General features: G+C 37.8%; 1 protein-coding gene and 1 long non-coding RNA gene across 5 annotated transcripts in view; one reads left to right on the top strand and one right to left on the bottom strand.

The window, feature by feature from the left end:
• The window catches only part of LOC109027028 (uncharacterized), a 37,587-nt gene extending 24,792 nt beyond the window's left edge, over positions 1–12,795 (bottom strand). For both annotated transcript variants that reach the window (XR_010133971.1, XR_002006142.4), the window contains exons 1-3: positions 12,647–12,795; positions 12,352–12,467; positions 10,198–10,280 (exon numbers count right to left, since the gene is read on the bottom strand). This is a non-coding gene — a long non-coding RNA (uncharacterized lncRNA). The remainder of the gene's footprint in view (positions 1–10,197; positions 10,281–12,351; positions 12,468–12,646) is intronic.
• SGCD (sarcoglycan delta) overlaps positions 1–23,106 on the top strand; it is a 1,041,370-nt gene that overhangs the window by 1,001,809 nt on the left and 16,455 nt on the right. The window lies entirely within an intron of this gene.

The raw sequence follows: 23,106 nt of genomic DNA on the forward strand, positions 1-23,106 counted from the left end.
GCTTAGAACTGATAGAAGCTTGATTCTATCAGCAGTGCCCCCCCCCCACCACCACCCCAAGATAAGACTTTTTAAAATAGTGGCTAACATTTTTCTGTCATAGTTATTTATTTCTTAGCCAAAAGATAAGCCAACAGTTGCTTAGAGTAGCATTTTTTTCAACTTCACCGTGCACAATGGTCTGTGTGACGTCTTCCCTCACTACCCCAGGATTCAAACACATTCATAAACATGCTCCAAAATCACCTGAGTTGCAAAAACATCACTTGTATAAAAGAGTTGCACCATAACTGATGATTGATGTTGTCTAACCCAGAGAACTATATTGCAGTGAAGTTGAGGATTTATCGATAAATGTGATAATAATCCTCTATCTTTGTTTACATCTGTAATTAATGCAGTTCAGGAAGAAGCCCTTGAAACCTTATATAAACAAGGTCTATCCTTACTGGAATAGATTACAGCCATATGTCACCGTTCAAAAGGTAATTGGTACATTTCATTAGAAAGTAATTGAAAAAATTATTTTAATGCCTCATAATAAATAATCCTGATAAACATTATTAGCAGAGATATCTGTACCATGTAGAGAATTTGCTTTTCATCAAAAGATGGCATATGCTATATATCATTCTTGGATTTTTCTGAGGAGCTTTTACTTACCTTATGATTGAATAAAGACTAGTACACAATTACATGTGGAGCTTTCCTTTGAGAACAAGTCCTTCTTATAGCCACATGCCTTTACCATCCCCCTGACTGGCATTGACAGTAAGGCCTTAGTTTACTCTCTATCTCTCCAGTGAAAATCTCCCACATGTATTAACAAATATTTCTAACAGTGGCTTAAAGCGAAGGCCTCAGAGGCAGTGAGACTAGGCTATGAGCTCTCATGCTTTAGCTACATGGAATTGATGATGGGATCTATCTCTCAGGGTTGTAGCAAGCATGAAATGGGATGATACACATACAGGATTTAAGTAATTCTTGGAATACAAGAAGCACTCAATGAATATTAATAAATGATATCATCATTATCTTTTCTATCAGTGTCTTACTGCCCTGATCTTTTAAGATCAGCCATCCCAGGCTGACCTTTTATTTAAATTACATTATAAAATCAAGGTTAGTATATGTAAGTAATTTTTCGCCATTTCTGTGTTACGTCATACAAGAAAACAGTAAAATGTGCAATATTCTCGTTACCAGCCAGAGGCAGAACTAAAAATAACTTCTAACATCCCATGTCCCCCTCTCCTCAGCAAGGCCCTGAAGTGAAAACAGAACAATTCTTTTTAGAGTTTCATAACTTTGTGAGCTACTATGTAGATTAAAGCCATTCCATTTAGTTCTTCAACAAAGGAAGTGCAAAAATCCCAAGAGGCCAAGTAAAATGAAATTATACTTCTGACAGGGAACCACCTGAAATATCAAAACAATGGCCAAAAAGAGGCAAGTTAAAAATTTTTCATTGTGCATCTCCAATACTTCAGCAGCATTTGAGAGGTTTTCTCCACCTCCTTTCGCAATTGTACCACAATATAGTCCAGACCTATACTAAAGACAACATACACATTTATTACAAGTATATAATTAGAATTTTTATTACCTTTAAGATTCAGATAAGTGAACACTTATCCAAAATCACAGGTCTACTAAGTAAAATGTCAGACCCTAGATTCTGTGCAGTTTTTTTTAGCTTTTATGTGAAGTTCAGGAGTACAAGTACAGGTCTGTTACATACGTAAACTTGTGACATGGGTGTTTGTTATACAGATTATTTCATCACCCAGGTATTAAGCTTAGTAACCATTCGTTATTTTTCCTGATCGTCTCTATCCTCTCACCCCCCAAAATGCCCCAGTGCATGTTGTTCCCCTGTATGTATCTATGTGTTCTCATAATTTAGCTCCCATTTATAAGTGAGAACATGCAATATTTGGTTTTCTGTTTTGTGTTAGTTTGTTAAGGATAATGACCTCCAGCTCCATCCATATTCCTGCAAAGGATATGATTTCATTTTTTATGGCTGCATAGTATTCCATGGTGTATATGTTCCACATTTTCTTTATCCAGGCTATCATTAATGGGCATTTAGGTTGATTCCATGTCTTTGTTATGGTGAATAATGCTGTAATGAACATATGCATCCATGTGTCTTTATAATAGAATAATTTATATTCCTGTGGGTATATACCCTGTAATGGGATTGCTGGGTCAAATGGTAGTTCTGTCTTTAGGTCTTTAAGTTCTGTCTTTAGGTCTTTAAGGAATTGCCACACTGTCTTCCACAGTGACTAAACTTATTTACACTCCCACCGACAGTGTATAAGCATTCCTTTTTCTCCACAACCTCACCAGTATCTATTATTTTTTGACTTTTTAGTAATAGCCATTCCGACTGGTGTGAGGTATCTCATTGTGGTTTGGATTTGCATTTCTCTGATGATTACTGATTTTGAGCTTTTTTTCATGTGTTTCTTGGCCACATGTATGTCTTCTTTTTGAAAAGTACCTGTTCACGTCCTTTGCCTACTTTTAATGAGGTTTTTTTGCATCTGACAAAGGTCTATAATATCTAGCATCTAGAAGGAACTTAAACAAATTTACAAGGAAAAAACAAGCAAATTTTGCAAAAATGTTCTCCCATTCTGTAGGTTGTCTGTTTACTCTGTTGATAGTTTGTTTCTTTGGCTGTGCAGAAGCTCTTTAATTAGATCTCATTTGTCAATTTTTGCTTTTGGTGTTTCATCATTAAATCTTTGCCCATGCCTATGTCCCGAATAGCATTCCCTAGGTTGTTTTCCAGGGTTTTCAGAGTTTTGGGTTTCACATTTAAGTCTTTAATCCATCTTGAGTGAATTTTTGTGTATGATGTAAGGAACAGGTTCAGTTTCAGTCTTCTGCATGTGGCTAGCCAGTTATCTGAGCACCATTTATTGACTAGGGAGTCCTTTTTCCATTGCTTGTTTTTGTCAGGTTTGTCAAAGATCAGATAGTTGTAGGTGTGTGGTCTTATTTCTGGGTTTTCTATTTTGTTCCATTGTTCTGTGTCTGCTCTTCTACCAGTAGCATGCTGTTTTGGTCACTGTCGGCTTGTAGTATAGTTTGAAGTTAGGTAGCATGATGCCTCCAGCTTTGTTCTCTTTGTTTAGGCTATTCAGGCTCTTTTTTGGTTCCATATGATTTTTAAAATAGTTCTCTAGTTCTGTGAAGAATGTCAATGGTAGTTTAATAGGCATAGCATTGAATCTATAAATTGCTTTGGGCAGTATGGCTATTTTCACAATATTGATTCTTCCATGAGCATGGAATGTTTTTCCATTTGTGCCATCTCATTTCTTTGAGCAGTGGTCTGTAGTTCTTTAGAGACATTTCACTTCCCTGGTTAGCTGTATTCCTGGGTATTTTATTATTTTTGTGGCAGTTGTGTATGGGAGTGCACTCTTGATTTGGCTCTGGGCTTGACTGTTGTTGGTACATAGGAATCCTAGTGATTTTTGCACACTGATTTTGTATTCTGAGACATTGCTGAAGTTGCTTCTCAGCTTAAGAAGCTTTTGGGCTAAGACCATGGGGTTTCCTAGATATAGAGTCATGTCATTTCTAGATATAGAGTCATGTCATTTGTAAACAGGGATAGTTTGACTTCCTGTCTTCCTATTTGAATGTCCTTTATTTCTTTCTCACCTGAATACCCAGGTGAGAACTTCCAATACTGTGTTGAATAGGAGTGGTGAGAGAAGCCATCCTTGTCTTGTACTGGTTTTCAAGGGGAAATACTTCCAGCTTTTGCCCATTCAGTATGATACTGGCTATGGGTCTAATACTTAGTTTATCGTGTTTTTAACATGAATGGATGTTGAATTTTATCAAAAGCCTTTTCTGCATCTATTGAGATAATCATGTTGTTTTTGTCTTTAGTTCTGTTTATGTGATGAATCACATTTGATTTGTATATGTTGAACCAGCCTTGCATCCTGGGATTAAGCCTACTTATTTGTGGTGGATAAGCTTTTTGATGTGCTGCTGGATTCTGTTTGCCAGTATTTTATTGAGGATTTTTACATCAATGTTCATCAAAGATATTGGCCTGAAGGTTTCTGTTTTTTTCTGTCTTTGCCAGGTTTTGGTATCAGGATGATGCCTCATAGAATGAGTTAGGGCAGAGTCCCTCCCTTCTCAATTTTTTGTCATAGTTTCAGTAGGAATGGTAGCTCTTCTTCATACATTTGGTAGAATTCAGCTGTGAATCTGTCTGGTCCTGGGCTCTTTTTGGTTGGTAGGCTATTTATTACTGCCTCAATTTCAGAACTCATTATTGGTCTATTCAGGGATTCAGTGTCTTCCTGGTTCTGTCTAGGGAAGGTGTATGTGTCTACAAATTTATCTATTCCAGATTTTCTAGTTCATGAGCACAGAGGTGTTCATAATATTCTGTGATGGTTGTATTTCTTTGGGGTCAGTGGTAACATCTCCCTTGTCGTTTCTGATTGTGTTTATTTGAATCTTCTCTTTTCTTCTTTGTCTGCCTAGCAGTCTATCTATGTTATTAATTTTTTCAAAAAACCTGCTCCTGGATTCATTTATTTTTTTGAAGGGTTTTTCATGTCTCTTTTTCAGTTCAGCTCTAATCTTGCTTTGAGATCTGCTAGCTTTGAGGTTTGTTTGCTCTTGGTTCTCTACTTCTTTTTGATGTTGGATTGTTAACTAGAGAGCTTTCTAACTTGTCCATGTGAGCATTTAGTGCTATCAATTTCCCTCTTAACACTTCCTTAGCTGTGTCCCCGAGATTCTGATACATTGTTCTTAATAATTTCAAAGAACTTATTGATTTTTACGTTAATTTCATTATTTACCTAAGAGTCATTCAGGAGTATGTTGTTCGATTTCCATGTAGTTGTGTGGTTTTGAGTGATTGTGCTTTGGTGATTGTGCTTTGGTTTGAGAGACTGTTATTATTTCAGTCATTTTGCATCTGCTGAGGAGTGTTTTACTTCTGCTTGTGTGATCAATTTTAGAGTAACTGCCATGTGGCAATGAGAAGACTGTATATTCTGTTGTTTTGGGGTGGAGAGATCTGTAGATAACTATCAGTTCCATGTAATTTAGAGCTGAGTTCATGTCTTGAATATGTGTCTCAATGATCTAATATTGTCAGTGGGGTGTTAAAGTCTCCCACTAATATAGTATAGCAGTCTGAGTCTCTTTGAAGGTCTCTAAGAACTTGCTTTATGAATCTGGGTGCATATTTATTTAGGAGAGTTAGCTCTTCTTGTTAAGTTGAACCTTTTACCATTATGTAATGCCGTTCTTTGTATTTTTTAATCTTTATTGGCTTAAAATCTGTTTTGGCAGAAACTAAGATTACAACCCCTGCTTTTTAATGTTTTCCATTTCCTTAGTAGATTTTCCTTCATCCCTTTATTTTGAGCCTATGTGTGTCACTACATGTGAGGTGGGTCTCTTGAAGACAGCATACAAATGGATCTTGGTTCTGTATTCATACATGTGTATTTGATCCTCTCATCATGATCTTAGCGGGTTATTTTGGAGACTTGTTTGTGTGGTTGCTTTATATTGTCATCAGTGTGTTTTTGTAGTGGCTGGTAATGATCTTTCTTTTCCATATTTAGTGCTTCTTTCAGAGCTCTTGTAAGGCAGATTGATGGAAACAAATTCTCTCAGCATTTGTTTGTCTGAAAATGATCTTATTTCTCCTTCTCTTATGAAGAATTCTAGGTTGGAATTTATTTTAAAGAATGTTGAATACTGTCCCCCAATCTCTTCTGGCTCATAGGGTTTCTGCTGAAAGGTCTTCTGTTAGTCTGATGGGTTTCCTTTTGTAGGTGACCTGTCCTTTCCCTCCAGCTGCCTTTAACTTTTTTTTTTTTCCTTTCCACCTTGTAGAATCTGATGATTATGTGTCTTAGGGATGATTTTCTCATGGAAAATCTTACTGGAGTTCTCTGCATTTCCTGAATTTGAATGTTGGCCTCTCTACCTAGGTTGGGGAAGATATATATCATCATATATCATGGATGATATCCTGGAACATGTTTTCTAAATTGGTTCCATTCTCCTCATCTTTTTCAGGTACAACAATCAATCAGTCGTAGATTTGGTCTCTTTACATAATCCCATATTTCTCAGAGGTTTTCATCATTCCATTTCATTATTTTTTCTCTAGTCAGAAAGGCAGTTTTCAAGCTCTGAAATTCTTTCCTCTGCTTGGTCTTTTCTGCTGTTAATACTTGTTATTGCATTATAAAATTCTTGTAGTCTGTTTTATAGCTCTATCAGTTTGGTTGTATTCCTCTCTATACTGGCTATTTTGGCTGTCAGTTCCTGCAATGTTTTATCATGATTTTTAGCTTCCTTGCATTGGGTTACAATGTACTCTTTTATTTAGCTCAGTCAACTTTGTTCTGATCCATATTCTGAATTCTACTTCTGTCATTTCAAACCCTTGCTGGTGAGGTAGTATGGTCATTTGATAGGAATAGAGCACTTTAGCTTTTTGAGTTTTCAGTGGTTTTGCACTGATTCTTTCTCATTTTGGTAGGCTTATCTACCTTCAGTCGTCTTTGAGGTTGCTGACCTCTGGGTGGTTTTTTTGTTTTGTTTTAAAGTCTGGCCACTTTTCTGAAGGCCTGCTGCAGTTTGCTGGGGATCCACTCCAGTCCCTAATCACCTCAGATTTTCCAGTACCTGGAGGTATCACCAGTGAAGGCTGTGAACAGCAAAGATGGCAGCCTCCTTCTTTCTCTGGGAGCTCCATCCCAGAGAGACCTGAAACCTCTGTCATCCAGAGACCCTGGTTGGGAGGCTCCACCCAGTGATGAGGAATGGGGTCAGGGACCTGCTGTGCTGGGGTACTACTTTCACCCCCAGTCAGCTTGGACTCTCCAAAGCCCAAAGGCTGGAACTACTAAGCCACCCAAACAGCATAGATGGCAGCCTGCCCCCCCACTGCCTCTGGGAGCTCTGTTCCAGGGAGTTTTCAAATCTCTGTCAGCTGGAGAGCACTGGCAGGGGTGGCTGGAGGCCCCATTTGTGAGGTTCTTCCCTGTGAAGAGGAACAGGATCAGGCATCTGTTTAAAGAAGCAGTCTGGCTATGTTTTTGTAGAGCAGCTGTGTTGTGCTAGGGGGTATCCCTTCCGCCCCAGTCAGATTGGATTCTCCAAACAGTAAAGATGGCCAGCCTGCCCCTCCCCTCAGGAGCTCTGTCCCAGGTAGGTGCAACACTGCTACTGGTGGCTGGCTGGAATTCCAACCCAGTAGTTCTTATCCTGTGAGGTGCCATAAAAGCAGGGCCCGCAGACCATCGCTGCTTTGCCCCCTGGATTCAGCCACTTTCCCAGGGGTATCTATGGCGGTCTAACCTCCTGCTTTGCCAGAGTTGCCTCCTGCTTTGCCAGAGTTGCAGCTACTTGTGCTAGGAAGCCTGGAAAACCAGAGTATCTAAAGTTCCCAGGTCTCCATGTGTGCCTGAGAAGCTGCTGTGCTAAGACTCCATGTAGCTCTGTGTGTCAGACTGAAGGCCCTGGTGGAGTGGGTTTATGAAGGGATCTACTGATCTGAGGGTTGCAAAGATCCATGGGAGAAGAGTTTTCCTAGGATCACGCAATCACTCCCTGCTTCCCTTGGCAAGGGAGGTTCCCTTGGCTCCACATTCTGCTCCCAGATGGGCCGTCATCCTGCCTTGCTCTTCTCCATTCTCTGTGGGTCAAGTTGGTTCCTTAATTAGTCCCAGTGTTGACTGCCTGGATGTGTCAGTTGGCAGTGCTGTATTTACTTGCCCCTTCCTTCCTTTCCTCTCTGTGAGAGCCACGCATCCTATCTGCTTTCAGTCGGCCATCTTGGCCACTCCTTGTGTTTACTTACTCTGCTTTATTGCAGTTTTGTTCATCCTGAATTAGAGCACAGGAAGCCATAGGATAAACTTGACACATCTTCCTGGAGAATATTTTACCCAAAGATTTGGATACAAATCAAATAACTCACAAATGATAAACTATTATTTTTTTCATTAAATAGGGATATTGTATATGGTAAACACCAAATTTGTATAACTTTTGAAGCTGAACAGAAGAGATTTCCATAAAAAACACTTACCTTTTAGTGAGTCTGTGTATCTGTGTCCCAGACCCCCAGAGGAATGCACTAATCCTCTATGAGAGCTGGCAATTCAATGGAAAGTTTTAAGAAGGCTACTTTGAAGCCAGATAGTCCTGGTTACCTGAGCCCCATCTCCAAGTGAATGACAGGGTGGACTTGGGCAAGTCACTCCACCTTACTGAGCTTCATCTGTTCAATAGGGATTCTACCACATATTGCATAGGATGTATTGAGAACTCCCGGGACCATATGAAAGTCTGAAAGCATCGTTGGTGTTCACTACATAGTGATTATTATTATTGAATGTAATCACTTTCCAAATATGCCTTCTGACTTGTTCAGCCCTCAGCTTTCACATAATCCTCCAGCTAACCCTCCTGAGACCAACACCAGAACGACCTCCATATCGCTTTTAAATACCATTTCAGGCTTCTCATGTTACCATTTTCACTAACAGAGGATCCTGAAATGGGTAATATAAAATTTCATGGGTAATATAAAATTTCAAAGTAGGTAAGCTAGTTACTAACCAAAATATTTATTTTATGGCTGGACCAAAGATAGAAGTTTTTCAATTTATATCCAATAGATAACCATTTAAAATGATATATATTATTTTAAATGTATACATTCACATCACCCAGAGTCTCTTGACACAAATTAAGTACTTCCTCAATTTTATCTGATTACAATGTACTTTTTCCCAGAGCCCTAAAACTTAGTCTATTACTGTAGCATTTGTTCATTCTAGTAAATAGTGGCAGTTTTCAGGTAACATTTAAAAGCATGGGTTCTAGTGATAGAGTTGCAGTTGGAACATCTACTCTGCTGCTAGCTGAGTTACCTTAGGCTTAACATCCCCCGACTAACTGTAAGGTGGGGATAATAATATTCATGTGACTTCTTCCTACAATGTTTTATATTTAGCACATTGCCTACTGTATAGCAAATATGCAATAATTTTTAGCTAGTAAGTGGCTTTTAAAAAATTAAGCTTGAATGAGGTATAGTTATTTACATATAAGACACTAATATTGTTTTCAGCCTTCCTAGAGCTACGTGGATCACCTACTTTGGTCCCCACAGACAGGGATTCCTGTACAATATATCAGTAAGTGGACACAGAATACTCTTGAGGATGTCTACTGAAGGCTAGCATGGGGGATGAAGAGAGCACAGGGTGGCCACTTGACTCAGTGCAGGACATCTCTTACGTTATAATCATATGGCAGGCAGTATACTTACATTTACTATTAATCTTCCAGAATCTATTTGCTGCTAAGAAACATCAAGTGTGTTTCAGGGCTGAGATGGACCCTTTCAATTGCTAGTCCAACCCTCTCATTGTATACAGGAGAATGGGTCCCCATCGCGAGTTAGTGGCTAACTCGATGACAGGCATCTCCTCCTAATCCAGAGCTCCTTCTATGATGCACTGCTCCATGGGCTGAACCGATTTTCAATCCTGATCAAAGCTAGAGATTTCATTTAAATGAAAAATCCATATAACATTTGTGAATGCATTACTTTTAATCGCTAATTAAAATAATCAACAGCCTAGCTGTCTGTTACACATGGAGTCAAGTTAGTTGCATGGGTCATTAGATGTTCTGAGAGCATTAGGTCTTATTGGGAAGACTTGAAAAATCAGTACTCTAATGAAAGTTGAGAAGATGGAAATGTACATCACTTCTTTGATATTCAAATCAATTATTTAGTTTCTGTCTCACTTTAGAAAGAATCACAGTGTAAAGAATGTAATGGTTTGGGGATGGAGGGTATGGGGAAGACCATAAAGAGAGTCCCTCTGGAAACTGCTATTGTGATGTTTGTAGTTTCATATGCAGTCACCTTGGAAACCTCGAGTTCTGAGGAACACCATTGGCTACAAAATCCCAGCTTCTATTCACAGTTCAGAAGCCATGTTAGGCTACTAAGACACAGTATTTATGATCAGTTTTGACCTCTGGCAAAAGTAATTGACAAATTCTACAGAGAATCTGTCAAGCTTTTCCTCTCTCATAGTTCTTAAAGTTTTAGCATGGAAGAAGAATGGACTATTTTTAGCCACTTACCTTTGAACATTTTGGATTAAAATTACTCTGCGTTCCAGTTCTTTGCAGTCTGTTATGTGGCCACTACATACAACAGGATGCCTCTTGTGGATCAGGAACACCAGAGAGGGGATTAGAGTTAGGAACAAAAGAAATCATCAGTTCTAACCAGTTTGAGGGGGGAATGACTACACTAACACCAATCACTGCCATATCCTAAGGCTTCACCTACATTTCCACATTTCATCTTTATAACAGTGCTACAAAGAAGACACCAATATCTCTTTTCAACATGAGAAACAGCTCAGCCTCAAAAAGCCTTCTCCAAGAGCCTTCTCCAAGGTGAAACATCCAGCAGACATCCAGCAGATGAGGTGCTTGGGCTCAAAATCCTGAGTCTGAAGCTCAAGCTTTAAAGAAATATCCTACATTCCCTTCTAAGAAATTTGGAATAAAAAATTGTAGGTGGCATGAAATTGCTAATAAGTTAGAAGTAAGAATAAGGTATTTAAGATACATTAAGAGGGGGAAACTGTGGCCCTTATGGAAAATCTAAAAGGTAACATAACAAAATATGGCCCTAGCATCATATTTTTTTTCCTAAGTTCAGTGAAAGATAACACTAATGAGACTGCCAATTCTAATGCAACTAGATGGCAGTAATAATCTTAACTAGATTGCAGTAATAATCTTAAGTTGTTCAGAATCATACCAAGAAGGGAAAGAAAGGAAAGTGTGCTCATTTGGCCCTGGACCTTGCTCAGAACATAGCAAGAGCATTGCATTCAACACGAGGCAGCAGGTTCTAAGAGGGAAGTCAATTCAAACAAATATTTCCTGCACACCTTGATGCTGGGCATAAACCAAGTAGAATTATCACATTTACAGAGCTTAATCTAGAAGAAGAGATAAATTAAAACAAGAGACAAATAAATAATTGCAAATTGTGTCCAGTGGCATGAAGGAAATGTCACTAAGTGATAGAAGGGATGGTCAGGGAAGGCCTCTCTAAAGTGACATTTAAGTGAGTCTTGAAGGATGAGAAGGAAATGGATATATCAAGAGTAAGAGCAGAAGGTGGGCCTCCCATTTCCTGCAGGGTAGGATGACCAAGAAGATCACTCTAGTCTACTTGCTCGAGGATCTGTCAAGTATCCTCTTCAGCCTGGCCAAATAGCCAGAATGCTTGTCTTTATAAACTGTGTGTATTTACCTATGTAAGCTGCAGATGACACATGTTACAGGAAGATATTTCTACCCAATATAAAAGCTACTTTTAAACAATCAGAACCATGGATTATTATGAAAACATACTAGTGAGGAATCAGAGACCTGGGTTTAATCTACAAGTCTCTAAGCACATGGTCTTGGCCACAATGTTTAACCGCTCTGAACCTCCCTTGCCTCCTGCCACAAATGGAGCTGGTACTGGATACCAGCTAGAATGCCCAACTCGAAAAGCACATCCATGGTATATAATATGGATTCACTTATGGTTTATGAATCTAAATCTGTCAGTGATACTTGCCCTGGACTTTAATTAGAAAACCCTAGGCCTCTGCATTTCCTTTGAATCAGACTCTGAAAAAGCTTAACTCAAACATAGAAGATGAGTCACAAGTGTTGCAGGAAAATGATGTCATAATTTTATTGTCAAAATTATTAATATGCAGGCAGAAAACTAATTGGACCATGGAGTTGAACATGATGGTAGCCAATATCATGTTCTTAAAGTTGCCTGGCATTAAAATCTCACTCACCGTTACTTCAAATGTCCCATTACATTGATACAGACCAGGCTCTTCAATATGGCTGTTGGTTCATTAGTGTTGATCAAACAGCACAGCTAAAATATGGGAACAATTTTTAAAGTGGTTTTCTGGAAGTAGAAATTAAACTGAGCTCTTGAAGATTCAACGAGTGCTAATGAACTTCAGGTCAATGAAGAAATTGTTTGAAAAATATATACACTTTAAAGATTGCAATGAATTATGTCACCTTCTTAGAGACACACAACTTTTGAATTAAAGAATCCTACTGATTTGCTCAAGTTTTATATAGACAGTAGCATTAGAGTGGCAATGCAGAAGTATAATGGGCCCACACAGTGGGCACTGTAGATCTTTATTTTATCAAGTATGTTAATTTAGCTATTGGGGTTTTAACTTGGGTTACCTGTTCTCAGAAGCAATATCCTAAGCATGCTGTTCTCATCAGTGGAATGGCAGGATTCCCTAATCACGTTTGAAGATCTGCTAAGTCAGTCTACGTCAATGGTTCTCAACCACCTCCTTAAAGAAAAAAATTCAAATCAATAAATGCCCTGGCATTCCGATTTAATTTGTGTGGGTTGTGACCCACGTTTCAAAAGCTCCCCTTGTGATTCTGACCACATTGAAATTTCCCACCCAATCTGAGAACTCCCCAAGTGCAGCTGCTTTAATTGACCAAACATACACCAACTTTATACCTTCCCACCAGTTTTTTTCTAAGTTATTTCCCTTTCAGTCATAACTTTCTCTGATTATTATTTTTCTCAAACTTATAACACACAGAGTAATCCTAGGTGTTGGTGTGAAACTGCTGTTTCCTGGGAAAGACCAGAGCTAACCTCTTCTATTTCAGCTACCACGTGTGTTATTTGGCTTTTATGATGTATATTATTTGGCTTTTATGATGTTCTGAAGGTCGCTCCCCAAAGTAACAAAAGCCATTGTCTCCATTCTCTAAGAATGGAAACACAATATGATCTAAAAGCTTGTCTAGGTTTGGAAGTGATTAATGTAGATTCTTATGATGAAGGAAATGAAAACGAGAAATCTGGATAAGTAATCACTGTTTCAACAAAAACAATTTCAACAAAAAATGAGCCTGAGACAGAGAACAAACTGATAATGCCAACAGCAAATAAATTATTCTCTTAGTTTTCAAAACAGACTTTGTGATAACATTTAAAGTTTTGTAGGGTTTTTTGATTCATGAGACTTCCAAGTACAGCCAGGAAGGAAAGGGACCCAGTTTCCCATGTTTCACAGGTACATTAAGTGGAATTTGAGCTGAGCAGAAGTTTTAACTGAATGCAGAAATGTGCCATGAAAGGAAGGTTTGATAGAGAAAAATCTCAGAGCTTCGTAAACCTGGGAGAGATGACCAATTTTCTCCTTGTCGTATTCCCTGGGCCAAAAACTACACATCTTCAAACACGAGCTGTGAAACCATCTCAGAGGGTAACAGAGGCTGGACGCTTTGGAACTCTGGTCAGGGCTTTGCCTCGTGTCTAACTATAGAAATGACAGCATTTCAGAGGAAATGTTTACCCTGGGAGGATGCAATCTACATGGTGAATTGGCTAGACAATCAGTTCCTCAATTGCACCTTCCTAGTCTTACCAGCCAAAAAGAGACAGTGGATGCTCCATGGAATCCAATTATGTTTTCAGGTTTTTTTTTTTTTTTTCTTTTTTTGAGACAGAGTCTTGCTTTGTTGCCCAGGCTGGAGCACAGTGGCACTATCTCAGCTCACTGACAGCTCCACCTCCCAGCTTCATGCCATTCTCCTGCCTCAGCCTCCTGAGTAGCTGGGACAACAGGCACCCACCACCACGCCCGGCTAATTTTTTGTATTTTTAGTAGGGATGGTGTTTCACCATGTTAGCCAAGATGGTCTCGATCTCCTGACCCACCCGCCTCGGCCTCCTAAAGTGCTGGGATTACAGGTGTGAGCCACCGTGCCCAGCCTCAGGTTTCTTTTTCTTGAGGTTTTATACACAAAGTACCATTAACTCAGCGATACGGAAATACTCCACCAACCACAATCAAATACACCTCCCACTTTACTATCTCTAGCCCCACATGTCCACATTTCTGCTTGATGACTCAAGCATCTTCAAGTCGACATATTTCAAACAAACTCATGATGTTCTATCCATATACTCTATGAGCATTCTGCTTATTCTCCTCCCTCTCTCAGTGGCTGACCTCCACCATCTACTGGAAATAAAATCTACAACACTAGAAATCAGCCTTGATCCAGTCCATCACCAAATCCAAATCACCATCTTCTTCCACCTGGATAATAACAGACTCCTAGCTACTTTCCTTGCAGTCCTCTTGCTACCTCTTATGCACTCTCCACTCTGTCAGAGAAACAGAAAAAACTGGACATAGATAGATTTACTATAAGAAATTCACACACAATTACAGAAGCTGAAAAGTCCCATGATCTGCTGTCTGTAAGCTGGAGATCCGGGAGAGCTGATGGTGTTGTTCCAGTTCACGTCAGAAGGACTGAGAACCAAGGAGTAGATGGTATTAATATAAATTCCAATCTGAAGGCAGAAGACTAATGTCTCAAGTAGGCAGGCAACGTTATCTCTTGCTCAGTTTTTTGTTCTATACAGGTTATCAATAGATTAGATGAAACTCACCCGCATTAAGGAGGAACCTGTTTTATTCTTCAGATTCAAATGTTAATCTCATCCAGAAACACCCTCACAGACACACCTAGAATAATGTTTGACCAAATGTACGGGTACCTGTGGTTTAGTCAAGTTGAAAACTAAAATTAACCATCACAGGAATATTTTTTGCCCGCTTATACCACCACTCCATTTAAAATCCTTATTCTGCAAAGCCATACCTCACTTGCTTCCTACATCTTTTTTTTTTTTTTTGAGATGAAGTTTTTGCTCTGGTGCCCAGACTGGAGTGCAGTGGCACAATCTCGGCTCACTGCAACCTCCGCCTCCTGGGTTCAAGCGATTCTCCTGCCTCAGCCTCCCCAGTAGCTGGGATTACAGGCACCCACCATCACACCTGGCTAGTTTTTGCATTTTTAGTAGAGACAGGGTTTCACCATGTTGGCCAGGCTGATTTCAAACTCTTAACCTCAGGTGATCAACCTGCCTCGGCCTCCCAAAGTGCTGGAATTACAGGCATGAACCACCGTGCCCAGCCTTGCCTCTTATTAATACCACATTATCTACTTTGTTTAAATTTCTTTTAACTCATAAAATTACTTTCTTTCTAAAAGTCTTTATGCTGAATGCTGGTCCTTCTGCGTCTCTGTGCCCCTTAAGCCCAGTATAATCCATGCTTGTTAACTAAATCAACTAGCTCTACACTGGGAAAGAAGAGTTGATTCAAAATGATGTTTTGTAATGGCCATGCTTGCCTTTCATAGAAGCAAATCTCAAAATGGTTTTGCTCTAGAGGACATATCACTGCTTTCTGAGAGAAATACTCTTCAAATGAGACTATCCAATACATTTCTTAAGTCTTTAGAGTAGAAGCCTAGAATATTATGAATAGATTTTTCTTTCAACAGATCTCTACAAACTCAGCAGATTCATTGGTAAAATTTAAATACCTATTTCAGATAAGAAGGAGCTTGAGTTTCAAAGTGACCCTTATTTGACTTAAAAGTAGAACTTATATAATTAGAGAAGATTATGTTCCTTCTTCCTATTTTCTGGTGCTTATTTTATTTAAGCCAATCTCTATAATGCAAGTTGAAATTGGTTGAAATTGGTTCCCCTGAGTACAATGTGTTCACGCCAAAGCAGGCAGTTAAAACAGGGATACCTGAGCCAGACACAGTGGTGCACACCTGTAATCCCAGCTATTCTGGAGGCTGAGGCAAGATTGCTCGAGCCCAGGAGTTCAAAACCAGGGCAACATAGTGAGACCCCTGTCTCTATAAATCCACCCCTCCTTGTTATCCCTGTTTTATTTTTATTTTTAATGTATCAACCTACCTGAGCTGGAACTACATTTCCCAAAATCCTTCCCTGAGTTAGCATGGCTGCATGAGGTTTGGAAGGTGAGAATGCAGCATCTGCCATACTCCTTTTGTGCTGGAAAATCAGTGCGGAGCCACAGGCACTGTTGGAGATCACCTGCTCGATCACCTTGTTAGTGTGGGGCAGCAGCCGAGACTTTAGTCTTTTGGCTCCCACCAATTTTCTTCTAGCTTCTCCAACTCCTGGGCTAGGTACATGCTGAGTTTCAGGAAGAAAGACAGAAGTGGTGGGAGATTGTCGTGGGTTCCAGTTCATCATCATTCTTCCCCACTTCACATCCATCTTTTTTTCCTGACTCCCATCCCACTGACTTCAAGCTCCAGCATCAGACACAAAGACAACCTTACCTAGATTGTTTAAGCAGGTCTCCCAAATGTGTAAGGACAAATTCCTATAATAAACGAAATTATATATCTGTCTCATTCATAGATGTTATCTTTCTCTAATGGAGCCATGATCAACAAACTTCCATGGAGCTTTCTAGCCAGTTGACAACTCTTCAGCCAGATGTGATTCTCAGAAAGTTGGCACATCCATAATTTAAAAATTTAAAAAGAAGCTGCCAACTTTTAAAGTTGAGCTGATTTTATCATACCATGTCAAGTTCCGTAATCTTTTGAAAAATTGGAAACCTGGACCTCCAGTGCAACACAGATGGTAGTTTTAAGTTCCCTAACCAGTCCACCCTCTGAAAACAGTTAAGATTATTCAACATTCAAGCCCTAAAGGAGCATGAGAACACAGAGACATCAACTGATCCTGGAGGTCCCTTTAACGTTATAGATTTTGCTAACCTAGATGAAATTTAGCTTCAGTTTTCATGGCCTCCTGGTTTATGGCAACAAAACAAATCTTGGGGTTCACTGAAGTGGGGAGTCTTAGAGATTTCACAGATGAAACTGGGACCCCCCCCCCAACTACCAAAGCCTCAGTGTAAGGGTGAAATAGAATCTAATCTGCCTAGTCTTCCCTACCTGGCCCTTCCACTCAGAGGACTACAAGGGAAATTGCCTGTCTTGAACCTCAGCACTGAATGAAAGGGGAAAAAATAAATTTCTCTACCACTTGATAACTTCAAACTGGCCTTCACTCTGGTTTGTAGCCTGGCTGAATTCATATCACCTGGATGGGCCTGAAACCTCAAGCAGAGAAATTAGTTTACAGTGGGTCCAAGTTCACGGTGGCACCAGTGAGTGATGGAAACAAATGCAAATCCTCTCTAGAGAAAACCATCTTAAAGGCAGGCTTCAAATAATTCCTGCAGATAAAAATCCAAGCAATGTGAACTCACAGTCAAGAAGGACAAAATACACTCGGAAACAAGGCACCATGAGCAAGAGAGCAGGCAGGAAAACAAGGCAGCCAATGTAGACCCACAGAGGCTTCAGTTATGAGAATTAGCAGAGGAAAAAACAAGTATGTTTACTATGCATAAAAAAACACAGGAATAAATTAACAGAGTAAAAAAGGCATATAAAAATAACACATTAGAAAAGAAATGAAACAGAATTTCTAGAAATGAAAATACAATCTCAAAAAGCAAAATTCCAATGAATATGAGAAATAGAGAAAAATAAATCAATATGAACATATATCTGAAGAATTACCTCAAAAGCAGAGAGACAGAAGAATAGGAATGCTAGAGTAAGAACATCTAATCCAAATTGCAGAATCAATGAAGAAAGAGAGACTAGGGCAAGAACAGTTTTCAAAGACATATCAGGTGAGTATTATCCTAAAGTGATGAAAGACACAAAACCACAAGTTTAAAGGGTAAAAAAAAAAAAAAAAAAAAAAAAAAATGAAAATTAAAATACTGCAAATAAAGCGAAATTTACATGCAGACATATCAGAATGACACTACAGACCATCAGAGATAAAAAAGGAGTAGGCGAGAAAAAAAAACCAAGTAGAAGTTCTGGGATTGAGATTAGACTGACAGCTGACTTCTTCATCACAACAGTGAGAAGCAGAATGTGAAAGAATAGTAACTTTAATACCTGAGAGAAAATGATTGTCAATGCAGTGTTGCAGATATAGCCAAAATCTCTCTCACAAAGGAGGGCAAATTAAAGATCTATTCCAGAAAAACAAAACTGGGGGCTTACCCCAGAAGACATCTACTAAAGGAAAATATCAAGGATTCTTTTGATATTGGAAAGCCTAAGGTAACAGAAGGAATATGTAAAGAGTTAAATACGTAGACATAAATAAATGTTGATTGTATAAACAGTAGTCTTGCAGGATTAAAGAATACAGAACTAAGAGAATTAAGACAGCCAGGTAGTATCCTGAGGCCAGATAAATAGACCAGAGAGTTTAGAAATAGATCGACACATATATGCTTACTTGATTTTCAACAAAAACATCAGTGCTGTTCAATGGGGAAAGGATTATCTTTTCAACTAATGGAGCTGGAACAACTGGATAAACCTATTAGAAAAAATGAACACTATTCTTAAAAATTAATTCAAGATGGATCATAAATTTAAACATAAATGCTAAAACTATAAAGATTCTAGAAGAAAACATGGGAAGAATATCTTTGTGACCTTGGGGTAGTCAATGGTTTATTAGACAAGGCACAAAAGTACTAAAAATTACAAATATTAATAAATTGAAATTTATCAAAATTAAAATCAAAATTTTAAGCTACTCATTAAGAGACACTGCTTAAAAAATGAAAAAGAAACTCATAGATTGGGAGAAAATACTTGAAATATATATGAAAAAGAATTTTTACTTAGGATATATAAAAAATCAATAACAAAAATGCAAGTACCCTAATTATAAAAAGTTGGGGGAGAGATTTAAATAGACCCCTTCCAAATAAACATATTTGAACACCCAGTAAAACACATGAAAAGGTGCCTAACAACATTAGTCATCAAAAAAGTGAAAATCATAATAAAGTACTTATTGTAGCCACCAAAATTTCTATAATTAAAAAGACCCTCAACATCAATGGTGATAGGAATGTACAACTGCAAAACTATCTTGGAAAACAGTTTGACAATTTCTAATTGTATTATTAATCTATTGCTGTGTAACACATTACCCCAAAACTTAGCAATTTAAAACCACAGATATTTATTATCTTTCATTTTCTGTAGGTCAGGAATCAGGTGCAGCTTAGCTGATGGATCTGATTCAAGACTTTTTTATCAGGATGCTGTTAAGCTATTGGACAGGGCAGTGATCTTATCAAATGCTGGATTAGGGGAGGGTCCATTTCCAAAAACACTCCAGTGGTCATTTGTAGGATTAAGTTCTCTGTAGACTGTTGGACTGAACACCTTAGTTTTTCTTGGGCTCATGGCCTCCCTTCCCTCAGTTTCTTGGGCCTCTCCACAGGGCAGCTATTAACATGGTAGCCGGCTTCCCTCAAATTGAAAGAGTGAGAACAAGAGCCTAAGATGGAAGCCACGGTCCTTTTACATCTTAAGCTCATAAGTGATATCCCACTAATTTTGCCATATTCTATTTGTGTAGAAGGAAGTCATTACGTCCAGCCCATGTTGAGGGGAGAGAATAACATAAAGGCATGAAAACCAGGAGACAAGGATTCCTGGGGACCATCTTAGATGCTGCCTCACCACACACATTAAAGACATGCCTATCTTATAACCTAGTCATTCCACTCAAAGCTGCCTGTTCAAGAGAAATGAAGACTTTTCCTCAAAAAGACTTGTGTAAGAATGTTCATAGTACTTTCTACAAAATAGCCACAAACTGTTAACAACCAGATGTCAATTAACAGTAGAGTGGGTAAACAAATCATGGTCTATTCATGCAATCAACCACTACTAAGCAATAAAAAGAATGAACAACTGATGAACAGAGCCACACAGAAGAATCTCTAGTTTCAAAAATCATAAAAGAGTAAAAATCTATTATTCTCATTATATGAAGTTCAAAAACAAGCAAGACTTATCTGTGGTGCTAGAAATCAGAAGAATGCGTGCCTCCGGAGGGTGGTGGGTGTGAATGCAGAGAAGCATGAGGTGACTTTCTGGGGTACTGGTGTTGGATGCGATGGTGATTACCTGAAAGTATACATCTATCAAAATTCACCAAAGTATATTAGTAAGATTTGTGCACTTTACTGTATTTAAGTTCTACCTCAATGTCATCTGAAATTTTAAAAATTTCAGTTATATTAAAGACCTCTAAAAACATAATAGAATAGTTGATATTTAAAATGACAGAAAAATGTGTCCAAGGCAAATAACAGAAGCATAGTGGAAAAACTATACTAATAGGAAAATAAATTTTAAGGCAGAAAGCATTACAAGAAATAAAGAGAATCACTATATATTAAGATAAAGAAGATAAACCAATTCTAAGCTGGTATGCATCTAATAACATGCCTCTTTTAGTAAATGATAAAACAGATAAAAATAGATATGAATATTCAAAAAATTTGAGTGGAACAACTAAATAACTTGAGTTGATAAGACATATAATATGGCACCAACAACTGAAGAACACATTCTCTTCAGGTAGGCATGCAACATTTATACATACTGAGACAAAAAGGTAGTTTCAATTTTTTTTTTTTTTTTGAGATGGAGTCTCGCTCTGTTGCCCAGCCTGGAGTTCAGTGGTGCGATTTCAGCTCATTGCAGCCTCTACCTCTGGGGTAGCTGGGATTACAGGCGTGCACCACCATGCTCAGCTAATTTTTGTATTTTCAGTAGAGATGGGGTTTCACTATGTTGGCCAGGCTGGTCTCGAAATGCTGACTTCAGATGATCTGCCCACCACAGCTTCCCAAAGTGCTAGGATTATAGGCGTGAGCCATTGAGCCCGGGCTCAATTTTTAAGGAACTGATGTTATACAGAAAATGTTTTCTATTATAAGATTGTCAGTTCAAAAACAATGTTCAAAAGTTCAAAATTTAAAAATACTAGAAATCTATACTAATAAATCTTATGTATTTCTAAAACTAAAGAACGCCCTTCTATAAACCTCATAGGCCAAAAGAGAAGTCATACTAAAATTAGAAAATATTTACACCTATATTATAAATACTCCTTTGGGATGCCATCAAAGAAAAATTCATAACTTAAATGCATATATTAAAATTTGGAAAGGCAAAAATTAACAAAACAGCACATTTTAGAACTTAAAACAACTGGAGAATTATCTGGGACAAGACAGATAAATTTATGAACTAAACATAAAAATAGATCAGATTGACAAACCCAAAAGTTAGCTCCTTGAAAGGACTAATAAAATAAACCTCTGGCAGTACTGTTCAAGGGAAAAAGAAGACGTGAAAAAAATATGTGGGACAAGAAAAAGACAGCTACAAACGCAGGGGGCATTTTATTTTTTATTTTTAAAAATCTTCTTTATCAGTGCAAAGGAGAATAGCAGGGGGCATTTTAAAAATGAGGTTATTATTTTAAAAAGACTTTGTCAACAAATTTAACCTTTATATGAAATGGAAAAAAAAAGCTAACTTACAAAAAAACTGGAGAAGAAACACAAAACCTCTATGAGGCTATAATTATTTTTTTGGTGGAAAAACATGTATTTTTCATGCCCAGTGGGTTTATCAATGTGTTTAAACATACAAGGCACAAATAATTCTAATCTTTCATAAACAATTCTGGATTATAGAAAAGTGATAGAACCTGACATTGGTATTACAAGAAAGAAAAATTATAGAACACACTCTTTTATGAATACAGATGCAAATTACCAAAAAAATATGAAATATTTTCAGAAATATATAGAAAAGATAATACATAATGACTGACAAAGTTGGGCTCAAGCCAAAAACACAGGAGTGGATAGTTATTGGACAATTAATATAATTCACCACATTAATATATTAAGGAGAAATATATTATCTTAATAGATATTCCATTATATAAAATAGTATTGATAAAATTCACATTAATTAATGATAGAAACTTTTGGCAAAATGAGAATAGAAGAGAACTATCTTATTAAAAGGCATTAGGGGAGAAAAATCCTAGAATAAAAAACATACTTAATGGTAAATTGTTGAAAATTTCCTCTTTAAGGTGAGGAAGAAGCAAGGTTTTCATTTCTTTACTTCTAATCCACACTGTATTGTATGGTTCTAGACAGTACAGTATAAAAAGAAAAAGAATTAGTATAAGAAATGACAGTCACGCGCAGTGGCTCATGCCTCTAATCTCAGCACTTTAGGAGGCCCAGGCAGGCAGATCACTTGAGTTCAAGATCAGGCTGGCCAACATGGTGAAACCATGTCTCTACTAAAAATACAAAAATTAGCTAGGTGTGGTGGTGGGCACCTGTAGTCCCAGCTACTTGGGAGGCTGAGGCTGTAGTAAGCCAAGATTGCACCACCGCACTTCAGCCTGGGCAACAAGAGTGAAACTCTGTCTCAGAAAAAAAAAAAAGAAGAAAAATATAAAACTTTCACAAATTAACATAATTTATAGTTGCAATGAAAACCTAAAGTAACCTACAGATAGATAGATTATGAAAAACAGCTTACCTAGGTGTTGATTGTTAAGATCAACATACCAAAAAAGTCAATTAGATATCTATATTTCAGGAAAATAGGATATCTATATTCCAGGGAATAGGAGAATGAGAAATACTTTTTTAAAAAATACCATTTTCAATAGCTACAAAAGATAGGTTAAACTATTGAAATACATCAAATAAAACATAAGTAATTGGAGATAGCTAAAGTGTCCATGGATTGAATTTGAATCCCATCCAAATTCCAACAGAATTTCCTTATGAAACTTAAGTTCATTCCAAAATGTATGTGGAAGACCCAAGAATCGCTAAGACATTCTCGAACAAGAATAAGGTAAGAGGCTTTGCCTTATGAAGTATAAAGAATTTTAAAACTCAAATAAGTAAGCTACAATATTTAATTAAACAATATTTTGCAGGGATAGACAAATAGAATAATAGACTAGAAAACCCCAAAAGAGAGCCATAAAGGTATGGGAATATTATTTATGATGGACCTAAATATTGGCTTTTTCAACATATGTTGAGATAATCTCTATCTCTTTTGACCCCAACCTCAGACTATACACAAAAATTAATACCTGATGAATTAGAGACATAATGAAAAAAGAAAACATAAAACCTTTGAAAACAATATAGA

Source organism: Gorilla gorilla, chromosome 4 (assembly GCF_029281585.2).
Source record: "Gorilla gorilla gorilla isolate KB3781 chromosome 4, NHGRI_mGorGor1-v2.1_pri, whole genome shotgun sequence".
In the NCBI taxonomy this organism is placed as follows: Eukaryota; Metazoa; Chordata; class Mammalia; order Primates; family Hominidae; genus Gorilla; species Gorilla gorilla.